General features: G+C 50.6%; 1 protein-coding gene across 1 annotated transcript in view; it reads right to left on the reverse strand.

Moving 5' to 3' along the window:
* Positions 1-6,021, reverse strand: part of Jcad (junctional cadherin 5 associated) — an 82,018-nt gene extending 75,997 nt beyond the window's left edge. Inside the window, exon 1 of the mRNA XM_004861788.4 lies at positions 5,518-6,021. The gene's annotated coding sequence lies outside the window, so the exon portion shown is untranslated. The remainder of the gene's footprint in view (positions 1-5,517) is intronic.
* Between the last annotated feature and the right edge of the window lie 4,893 nt (positions 6,022-10,914).

Below are 10,914 nucleotides of genomic sequence, written 5' to 3' on the forward strand. Positions count from 1 at the left end.
CCAGTGTTTCTGTTCCACCACAACAGCAGAGCAGGAGAGCCACGATGGTGTGAGGTGCTCTCACAGCACCTGGCACTGCAAAGTGCTGCTTCGCTGCAGGGAAAGGCAAGCACACAGCCCCGAGCTCTGCCGCTGCAAAGCTGCAGCAGTCCCGGCCCCTCAGGTTGACTTGATGAACACAGCAGTTCCTTGAGCTTCACTGCCCTGCAAAGCCTGTGCACAAGCTTTCTCAGTCCCTGTCCCCTGGCTGGGTTGGGAGGGTGACCATCAGCTCAGATGCAGGGAGACCACACTGCACCGAGGTGTCCTGATAACTTCCCTTGTAGCCCCTGCTTTTCTGCCCTTCTCTGCGCTCACATGTGGGCCCCGGGGCAGTCCTGAGTCTTTTAGGGACAGGGTTCCTGGTACCCCTCCCAGTGGGACTGTTAATGGGCTGAGTGGCGCACGCTGTGCTTGTTAGATGAATAAGCATCCCGATCATCCAGTGATCGCATGAGGTCAGAAAACACAGACATGTACAGTTAATACATACAATATTGTTTTTCTATCTAAGATAAAAGTTAATTTTAGTACATGTTTTAGAAATGAGTGGAGTGAAGCGTAGTGACACATGCCTGTAATCCCAGCCCTCTTGAGAGACTGAGACAGGAGGATCAGAACAGCCCAGCCCAGGAAACTTAGTAACTTAGTGAGACTCTGTCTCATACTAAAAGTTTCTATAAAAGGGACAGGAATGGGGTTGGGATTTAGCTCAGTGGTTCCACCGCCTGCCTTGCAAGTGCAAGGTCCCAAGTTCTATCCCCAGTACCAAAAAAAGAGGGATCGGGATGTAGCTCAGTGCAAATGGCCTGAGTTCAATTCCCAGTACTGAAAATAAAGCAGTAAAGAGAAGGACAATATTCTATTGAATGCATTCAATGAAAAGATAGCATTAGACTATATCATTTCTGAAACATTTTTTGATTTTTAAGTCTCTCGAGTTTCTTTACGTCTCTTGGAATTCTTCCATTTTTTAGAAGTTCTTACTATTCTTATGCATAAAATTATCACAATACAACAATGGGAAGGGAAGAAAGAAACACATCGCCCCATCAGTTCCAAATGAAAACAAAACTCTTATTCGCGTTCAAATTGCCTAAAGGACAATCTCTTGAAAACTTTTAATGTATCTGTGTTTTGCTGAACCATTTAACAAAACTTGTACCCCTATCCTGAAAAATGCCCTTTTCTACCCAGGACTCCTTAACCTGTAGATTGTGCTCTAGGAGCACGTCGAGAGCTTTGTCTTGTGACAAGAATGGCACCGTGCAGGTGGCTGTCACGGAGTGGCAGTAGTGTGTGTGTAGCTCTCAGAAGGTTCCCCTTTACTCCAGCTAGAAGGGGAGCAGTGTGGACGGGGCTGCATCCGTATGACTGGCAACCTTGCTGGCAGTGGGGAGGAGATGATTCTACTGGGGAGGCTCGGGCAAGGATGGCACTACAGACAGGAAGTAGAAGCCTAGGTAGAGTCAGCCTCCCATCATTACTGAAACCTGTTTCTCATGCATGAGCTTCCTGGTTGTGTCTACAGCCAGAAAGAAATGATGGCAGCCATCATCCTCTTCTAATTTCCCCTAAGTTCATGGGAAGAAATTTAAGCTACTAAATTCTCATCCAGAAGTCAAAATTCTTCCACCTAAATATGAAATGCCTTCCTCATAAACCATATTTCGGCCTACACTTCCAGGGAAGAGAAAATTCCCAGTGAAATAAAAGGACCCCTGCCATACATGCAGCATTTAAAAAAGTGACTATCACATGCTCTGGGAAGCTCCCACGAGTGTGCTGCCCAGGAATGTTCTGGGAATAGACTTTTCTGTCCTGAATCGCAGAGAGGCACAGCTTGGAACTCTCGGCCCCAAATGCCCTGTGGATGGGAGCCAGAGTGGTGGACAGACAGCTGGGGAGGGCTCTGCACGTCACCTGGCCCTCCTCGTGCCCAGGCCCCGGCTCTCAGACTCAGCTGCTCCGATGGATGTCATATCCATGTGTACCAAGGTCACTTTTTACCAAGACTCCGCAGTGGGGGCAGCAATGACTGGAAGAACAGAATCCACACAATGGGACCGAGAAGCCACTGCAGCTTCAGAGGGTGTCTACGTCAAGGACGCCATCATTACAGAGTCTCCAGGGCACGGTCTGCCCCCCTCCCACGGGCTGTCTTTCGCTCAGAGCCATGGCCCGGGTGGTCACCTCTCCCCATGGTGTGTGGAGGTGGAAAGGTGATATGGTCCAGGTCATCAGCTGGGCCGGGGAGGGGGTGTGGTATGCACCTGCCGATGCACGGCCCAGCTGCCATGTATGTGCACATGTTTATGTGTATATGTGTGTTCATGTATAGATCTAGCTAGCTAGAGAGAGAGAGGGAGAAAGCGTTATGGCTTATATCCAGAGGCCCTTCCAAAGCCTATGTGCTCATAGGTGGGCCCCCTGGGAGGCGACTGGGTCGTGGGTCTGTGATATTGGCTCAGTCGACTGATGGGCTTACTGCTGGGTGTGATGTTGTAAGGCGAAGTCTGATGGGAAGGGGCGGGTCATGGTGGGCGTGGCCTGGGAGGCTGCACTGGAGCTCTTTCTCCTCTGCCATGCTCCTCTGCCACGCTCCTCTGCCACACCACCCCGCCTCGGAGCCAGCCCACTATGGACTGAACCTCTCCCAACTGTGAGCCAAATAAACCTTCCTCCTTTAACCTTAGGTGTTGGGTATTTTGTCTCAGCAGTGAGAAAGCAACAGAAATAGAGAGGGGGAGGAAGAGGGAGAGGGAGAGGGAGAGAGGAGAAAGAGAGATCTTACATTTCTGAACACTGTCCTAGGTATTGATACAATAATGAACAGAAGAGAGTTCCTGCCTCGCTGAGGTGATGTAGCCCTAAAAGAATATGTTCAACAAGGAATTTATTTAAATACGGGTGTAATGTGGCATGGTGTGTCATAGGACATCTATAAGGAGAAAGAGTCAGACAAGGGAATAAAAAGGAAATGGGACAAAGGGCCAGCAGATACACGAGATGTTCTGCATCATGAGTCACTGGGGACATGCAATTCACACTCACAGTGAGACACCGCTTCACACCTACTTCAAGGCTAGCTCTATTAAAAAAACAGAAAATAAGTATTGGCACAAGGATGTAAAGAAATTGAACACTCCTCCATGGATGGTGGGAGTATAAAACAGTGCAGCTGCTGTGGAAAAGCGTTTGGCAGTCCCTTAAAAAGTTAAACATAGAATCACCATATGATCGAGCAATTCCACTCCCAAGTATATGCCCTAAAGAATTAAAAATATATGCTCAAGTAAAACCTTGCACACCAATGTTCATTGTAGCTCTGTTCACAATAGGAAAAAGGTGGAAACAATCAAAATGATCATCAACGGATGAGTAGATAAACACAATGGGATATATCCATACAAGGAAATGTCATTCAGCCGTGAAGCATAGGGAGTATTGACAGGTGCCACACCGCAGGTGGACATTACACCCTCGCTGAGGAAAACCAGCCAGACACAAAAGGCCACATGATTTGTGATTCCATATAATGTGGGGACATCCACAGAGAGAGAATGCAGTTTAGTGGTTTCCAGGAGCGGGGAGACAGCAGTGGGGAGTGGCTGCCCGATGGCCATGGCTTCCACTTGGACAATGAAATGGCCTAGAACTGGACAGCAGTCACAGCTGCATGGCATCTGAACATACTTAAATACCACTGAGTCACCTGCTCTACATAGGCTGAGGTGGCAAATCATATGCTACATGGGTTTCGCCAGGGTTTAGAGGAAGCCAGCGGGGCGCTCACAGGGTGCTCCTCAGTTGGCGAGGCTGGCCGCTGGGGGGAGGTGTGGGAGAGCCCCGAGCTGGGGATGGGAGGCTGGCATGAACCAGGCCAAGCCCACAGGAGAGCGAGCGAGTGAGCGAGCGAGCAGGAAGCCCACAGGCTGCTCTGAGCGGGACTCCTGCACCCCTCCTGTTCTCACAGTGGCACCTCCTGCTCCCAGCCCTTTAGCTCTCCTTTCCCAGGGCTTCCCTTCCTGCCTCCCAACAGGGCGTGGGGCTGCGTGGCCCCCAGACATCTAGACTTTTCTGCTTGTCCCTCGCTGCGGAACTGCTCCTCCTGCCGTCTCCATGGCCCATGACCTTTCTGGCCCCAGCCCAGGGCCCACTTCTGCTTGGGCACATTTTTGGATGCTGCTGTCCGACAAGCCTTGGCCTCAGACTAAAGGTTGGAGCATGAGTAAGACTATGGCTGTGGACAACGCTGGGCTGTTTCCTTCCCTCTCAGCTTTCTCGTGTGTAAAACGAGGGCTGTGGAGAATACAATGAGAAGACTGCAAATACTCAGTGTGCTACCTGGAGCACAAGGGGCTGTCCGTGTTGGTCCTGCAACAGTTGCACTGCCACCTCAGTCCCACCCCACCGAAGCCTGGAAGTCAGCACTGCAAGTCCTCCTGCCTGACCCGCGGAGGTGGGAGTCCCGGTACCTGACAGGCACCAGGGTTGGTGCTGACCTTCTGACACAGCCTGCCCCAGCCCTGTAGACGGCCCGGCTGCAGAGCACATCTTGAATGAATGTTGGACTAACCACTGGGTCATTAGCTGATTGGCCTGGCTTATCATTAAATAGGAATCAAATTCTGTTCGAATGAAAACTTTAAAAATAATAACAGTCACTCAGAAAAAAAGTTATAGATTGGCCATAATGAGATGTAAAGAGATTTCACAGGCACAATGTTTACAAACAGAAAAACTTACACAGTCAAGAAAGACCCAGCAAGGTGGCAAGCTTTTCCAAACAAATGGCTCCCTCGGCAAATGCATCCTTCTTTTCTTTCAGAAGATCATAGTTATTTTCATTGATATTCAAAGAAAATGTTAACACATTTTAAAACAGACTTCGGACAAATTCTGCAATCTATCACTGGAGAATGGTGTGAGTTTACAAACTATGAAAACAGACAGTAGAGGAAATTGTGGAACAGAGACAGACAGACAGAGCAACAGACAGACAGACAGAGCAGCACCCAGGCGCTTGAAGAGAGGCAGGAAGCGGAAGCAGGGAGACCCGGCTTAGTTTTCTTCAGTAACAATAAAGGATCCACACCGCACTGGAGCCACTCTGGGCGGGCAAGGTGAGCCGCCCAGGGTTCCAGCCCAGCACTACCGTGTGGGACAGAGATAAAGCCAGCAAGCCAGTGGGACCCTGGGTCCCCACCGCGCATACCTCAGGCACAGGCCAGGGGCCACAGGGCTGCACCCAGGCAACATGTCCCTCCCTCCACAGACACCAGCCCTCTCTCCACAGAGAACACACCTTCAGCTTCCTCTCCTCTCCCGCCTTTCTTCTGCCCTCTCCCTACTCCTCTTTCAGAGAAAGAACCAGGAAAAGGCCAGAAAGCAGCTGGCTCCCTCCAAAGCTCACTGACCCAATTTTCTTCATCAGTTTTTTGACAGAACAATGAAGAAAGGGAAGAAAACATTTACCTGAGGAGATCCCTGATTTCTTCCTGGGAGGCCAAAACACTGAATTTTCCAAAAGCAACGTGGATGCTCCTGCTGAGTTTTTAGATCCGCAGTCTGTCTCGGAAAGCAGCTCTAAGTTGAGCTCTGAACAGAGGCTGTTATTTTAACCACAAGGTTCCCGTCAGGAGGGAGATGGTACTGAGTAGGCTGGCAGCAGGAGCCCCGTCCACCTCCAGTGAGTGCAGTGCTGGCCCCTGACGGAAGAGTTTGGGAGATGCAGAGAGCCCTCCAACCCACCCTTCCTGAACTAGAGGTCACATAAACGTGGAAAATCCCGCAGGAGTAAGACAGACACGATCTTTTCTTTAAAGAGCCAGGTTGGTGTGCTCTGTGGAGCAGTGTCTGAGGAGAAGCTCAGGGCCGAACAGGGCTGCTTGGCCTCAGAGTCCTGGGCTTGGGACAGGGGAAAGCTACACCCGTTGACACCTTTGCTCCATGAAGAGCCACTTCGCAAAAAATAACAAAGGAGCATGACTAAGTCAGGTCTTTGATTGAAAAGCAAAGAAAACCAGTGTCATGAGAATGTATCAGCAGTTACAAGGCAAGGAAATAGCTATTCTGCAGCATGTGACTTGGAAGACTGATATGTGAGTGTGTGCATGTGTGTGTGTGTGTTCCTCATCTCCCAGAGCTCCAGCCTCAGCTTGGACCAGTCAGAGATCTTCCTCGCTTTGGCAAACGCCACCTTCGGACTTGGAGGACAATGATTTATCGTCCACAGAATTAACACCAGAAACTAGGGCTGTTGACATGGCCGAGGATCCTTCACAGCCAGCCCTCCCCCGGTGCCAAAGGGGCTTAACTCCACTTTTGGAAACACTCAGCGGTGCTCCCAGTAAGCAGGGTCATAACTCAGTTTTATATGGAGTCTTTCATCTTGAAGGGGCTGGAGGTGCTTTTGCACCAAAATATAAATTATCGCATGCACAGTCACCTCAGGGATGGAATACAGCTCCTGCCCGGCAGCAGCTGGCCAAGGGGCAGGCAGTCAGCATGGAGCCACAGTGAGGCAGCAGGACTGGCAGGCTGGAGAACTCGGGGAGGAAGAATGCGGCCTGTCCTCCTATCAGTGTGGCTTTTCCCACATGCAGACAAAGCGGCTTCTCCATTCCACACCCCACTTTGCTTCCTGGGTGCCCTCTGCCTTTCCTCGGTGGCCTTTGTCTCCCTCGCCCTACCCATGAACACACAGGCTTGAACTGTGCACTGGGAAGCAGCTGACAAACTAAGAGGTAAATGATGGTGTTTGGATTTGGTCCTATAGAGTGAGGTTGGTGTTTGCTTTAGCCAGTTTTTGTTGATAAAGCTTTATTGGTACCCAGCCACGCTCCTTTCCAGTTGTCCCCAGGGAACTGGCCCAGGATCCTGCAGATAGGCAGGTCCAGAGGCAGCGTTAAATCCTCTGTAGATGACACAATACCTATACAGTGTAAATGGGTGTGATCAGTCACACTCATTGTTTAGGGAATAACACCATGAAAAGTCTGCGCATGCTCAGTACAGATGCAGATGGGAAAACATATTCTCAATCCATGCTTGGTGGAATCCAGCGATGCAGAACCTGCGGATGCCTAGGTCCCAGTGCGAGTTCAGTCTCGGCTGCTTTTGCACTGCGGGGGCAGAGTGGAGTGCTGGGAGCCGAAATCAGTGCACTGAGGTCTGAAAACCATCTACCGTCCGGTCCTCTACTGGGACAGTGTGCAATCCCTGTGTGGAGAGTTTGTTTGTTTGTGGTACTGGGGATTGAACCCAGGGCCTTCGCACTGAGCTGCACTCCCAGCCCTTTTTAAATTCATTTTGACAGAGGGTCTTGCTAAGTTACTGAGTTGCTCAGGCTTTGCTTTAAACTTGCGATCCTCCTGCTTCAGCCTCCTGGAGTGCTGGGATTACAAGTCTGAGTCACCAAACCTGGTCTGTGGAGCGATTTTGTTTTGCATTGATATTTTTAATGGGTGGAAGAGAGGGACAAGAGACTCCACAACCCCGAAAGGCCGTTCTACGGAAGGAACACCAGCCCCGCAGAGGTCCTGAGTTTCCAAGCTCATCCGTCCTCCAACTCTTTCACCTGTGTCCTTGTCACTGCCTGGTCGCACTGTGCTGTTTGTCCGGCTGTGTCCCTCAGAACTGCATCCAACTGGCTCTCAGTAAAAGCCGCAGAAGCCCTGGGCCTCCTTCCGATTGCCAAGTGCAGCCTCAGCCGCTCTGGTGCTTCCTGCCCGCCTCCCCCCACCCCAGGGTCTCACCACATTTTCTCCTCTCTGCTCCTGCAGTTCTTAGCTACACCCCCATTATCTATTCATAGGTTTCCCTTTCTTACCAGACTCTGGGTTTCTTCAGAGCAAGAACCAAGTCTTATTCATCTTTTACCCCTAGAACCCATCCAGGGAAAGACATAGGGAGACACTCGCTCTGTTAATGGTGATTACAGTAATAACCCAGCCTGATTCTGCCAGAACACAGCCTTAGAGGAGATGAATGGAAGGCTGGCTGCCTGCTCTTCCCTGAAGAGTAGATTCTTTTCATTGTATTTTATTGATGTATGTTTGCAATACAGAGTGGGGATGTTTGTTTTGGAGAAACAGCACAGGCATGTAACATAACATCTTGATTGTTTGCAATCTCTTTCCATCTCTTTCCATCTCCTTTCTCATCTCCAAGATACTGATTTCTTATTTCCTACCATTTCTTTTTTATTCATTTATTTAATTTTATTTTAGGTTTTCTCAATAAGGAGAAACCGTGCGATGTTTAACTTTCTTGTTGACTTATTTTGCTTTGCATGATGGTCTCAAGTTCCATCTGTTTTCCTGCAGGTGACAGGACTGGCTTCTTCCTTTTGGCTAAGCAATATTCCACTGCATATATGATTTTCTTCATCCATTCATCTGTTGACAGATACCCTGGCTGTTTTAATAGCTTAGTTATAAGACTAGGATTTTTAAATGTTCTTCCCCAGAATGAATCTTCTAACCCTTGCCCCTAGACGGGGCTGACTTTACCCACTGGTCTGCTGTTGTTGTTGGGTTTTAGGCTTGGGGTTTGGTTTTTGGTTTTTGGTTTTGTTTTTGCCACACTGGGGCTTGAACTCGTGGCTTTTGCACTGAGCTATACCTCCAGCCCTTTTCAAATTTTTTTATTCTGAGACAAGATCGCACTAAATTTTACCAGGCTTGTTTTGAACTTTCCGTCCTCTTATCTCAGCTTCCCGGAGTGCTGGGATTCTAGGAGTGGATCAAACACATTCTTGTGATAGTTATTTATCTAATTTTGAATTTTTGGAAAAACATTTCCTTGCAGAAATATACATCAACTGCAATTAGAAAAAGGGAATCTTCCTAGCAGGTGGAGCTGCTGGGGACTTGGAAGGGTGTGGGGCTGGGTGGGAAGGAGGCTGGCTGGCGGCTGAGCCTCGCTCTAGCTCTGCAGTTGGGTGGTAACACACACCGTGGTCCTGATGCCTGTGGGAGATAAAACTACGGCATGGCCAAGAGAGCAGACAGCCCCAAGGCACTCACCTGCCACAGGCCAGGTGTCGGTGGAACCACCGCTCCACTGATTCGCACCAAGGTCAGGGGTGTAGCAACACTGCAAACAAGGAGCAGCGCACCGAGGTTGAGCGTTTCCGTAGCTGTGGCACACAGAGACTCCGTTCCCCAAAGTAGAAGCCAGGGCTCTTTTCAGCCTCTCCTGCGGCTGCACACAGGCAGGTGCCACAGGCCACACAGCCAGAGGCACCTCAGAAGCGTGGAGCTAGTGAAATCCAGGAGTGCACAGGAAGAGGGTCAGTCCACTGCCAAGAGGGGTGGCCAGTGGCATAAGGCGGAAGCTTCTGGGGTAGCTGCGGAACGGGCCAGTCTCAGTGTCCTGCCCAGGGTCTGAGGGGAATCCTGGGCCTGCTCTGCCTCTGCGGGAGCTGCCTACCCAACTCACCAGGGCCCGTGCCTGCTACTCCTGGTCTGACTCTGGCCTCCCCGAGACGCCGTGGCCTACTGACATCCTTTAATGAATCAATTTTGCCTCAAATTAGTGAGGAGGATGTTGTGTTTTAGGCCTGCCATGCCCCCCAAAGGCTCATGTGTCCAGAGGAGGGCCTTCCAGGAGAGGCTTGGGTCATAGGGTGTCTAACTTTATCCAGCTTCCTGGACAGGGTGGGGTACCCCACTGGTGGGGTCACAGTTAGTTGGTGGCATTACGGAGAGGTGAAGGAAGCAGGAGGTGGGGCCTGGCTGGGAGTGGATCATGGGGAAGCAATCCTGGGGATTTTATCTTCCCCTTGGCCCCTCCTCTCGGCTCTTCCCCACTCCATCTGCTTCCAGCCTTCCAAGAGGTGAGCAGCTTTCCTCCTCCATGCCTTCCACCATGGCGTTTGGGCCTCACCACAGGCCTGAAAGCAACAGAGTTGTCAACCATGGACGGTGACCTCTGAAACTGTGAGCCAAAGTACCTTTCCTCCTTTGGCATTTTGCCCTGGTAATGGAAAGCTGACAGAGCGGCCCACCACTAGGAACACAGCTGTGCATGAGTGGATGTCTGTCCCTGACTGACCTCAGGGGACCCAGGCAGGACCTGTACCATGGAGCTATGCCTCAGCCTTGCTAGAGGCTGCAAATGAAGCCCATGTCCATCCTTCTCTGCCTCAGTCGGGGTCTCCAGCAGGGCTGTGTCGCCTCCTTCATCGCCTTAGCTCTGTGTGGCAGGCTCCTGGGCACAGCTTCTGCCAGGTGCCTCTGGGTCCGTCCTTGATCTGGGGGTCCGAGTGACTCCCCATTGCAGCCTCTCAGCTGCCCCTCCCCTGCCCCACTTGGACTAGGCCCTTCCACCGCCCGGGCGATGGCAGGACTCTACGACATGTGCTCTGCTTCAAGCCAGAGTGGTTCTCAGGCCCCGGGCCTGGGTTTAGAGGCCCAGCTCACAGAGCCCCTGCATATCAGGCTGGCGATGGCTGGGCCTGCAGGGCTGTGCTCTGTTCCGTGGGATTCTTCCTCCTCCTCTAGCTGCGGACAGAATCAGTTCTGCAGTGAGGGCTACAATGAGCCAAGTGTTAGCAAGGGATCTGCGAAGCTTCGGCCTTTGCGGAGAACAAGACACAGTGTTCAGACATTTGTTGATGGGAAAATTCATGCTTAGAACAGCAGCTAAATCCTTTCCTCGGTGACCCGAAGAGCCCATGAAAATATAGCAAGATAAAGCAAAGACGAGTCAGGGTGGCTGATAAATACTTAGCTCATAGGGAGTTTGGAAAACCTTGCCCGGCTTTTAGAAAAAACAGTATAAACACATTTTCCTCTTAACTCATAATGAGGGAAGAGAGGCTATAAATGGAAGGTAATCATTATGGCATTATTTATTAAATAAACC

This window comes from Heterocephalus glaber, unplaced genomic scaffold, assembly GCF_053883595.1.
Source record: "Heterocephalus glaber isolate CG9 unplaced genomic scaffold, H.glaber_assembly_v1.0 deba00000738, whole genome shotgun sequence".
Lineage (NCBI taxonomy): Eukaryota > Metazoa > Chordata > Mammalia > Rodentia > Bathyergidae > Heterocephalus > Heterocephalus glaber.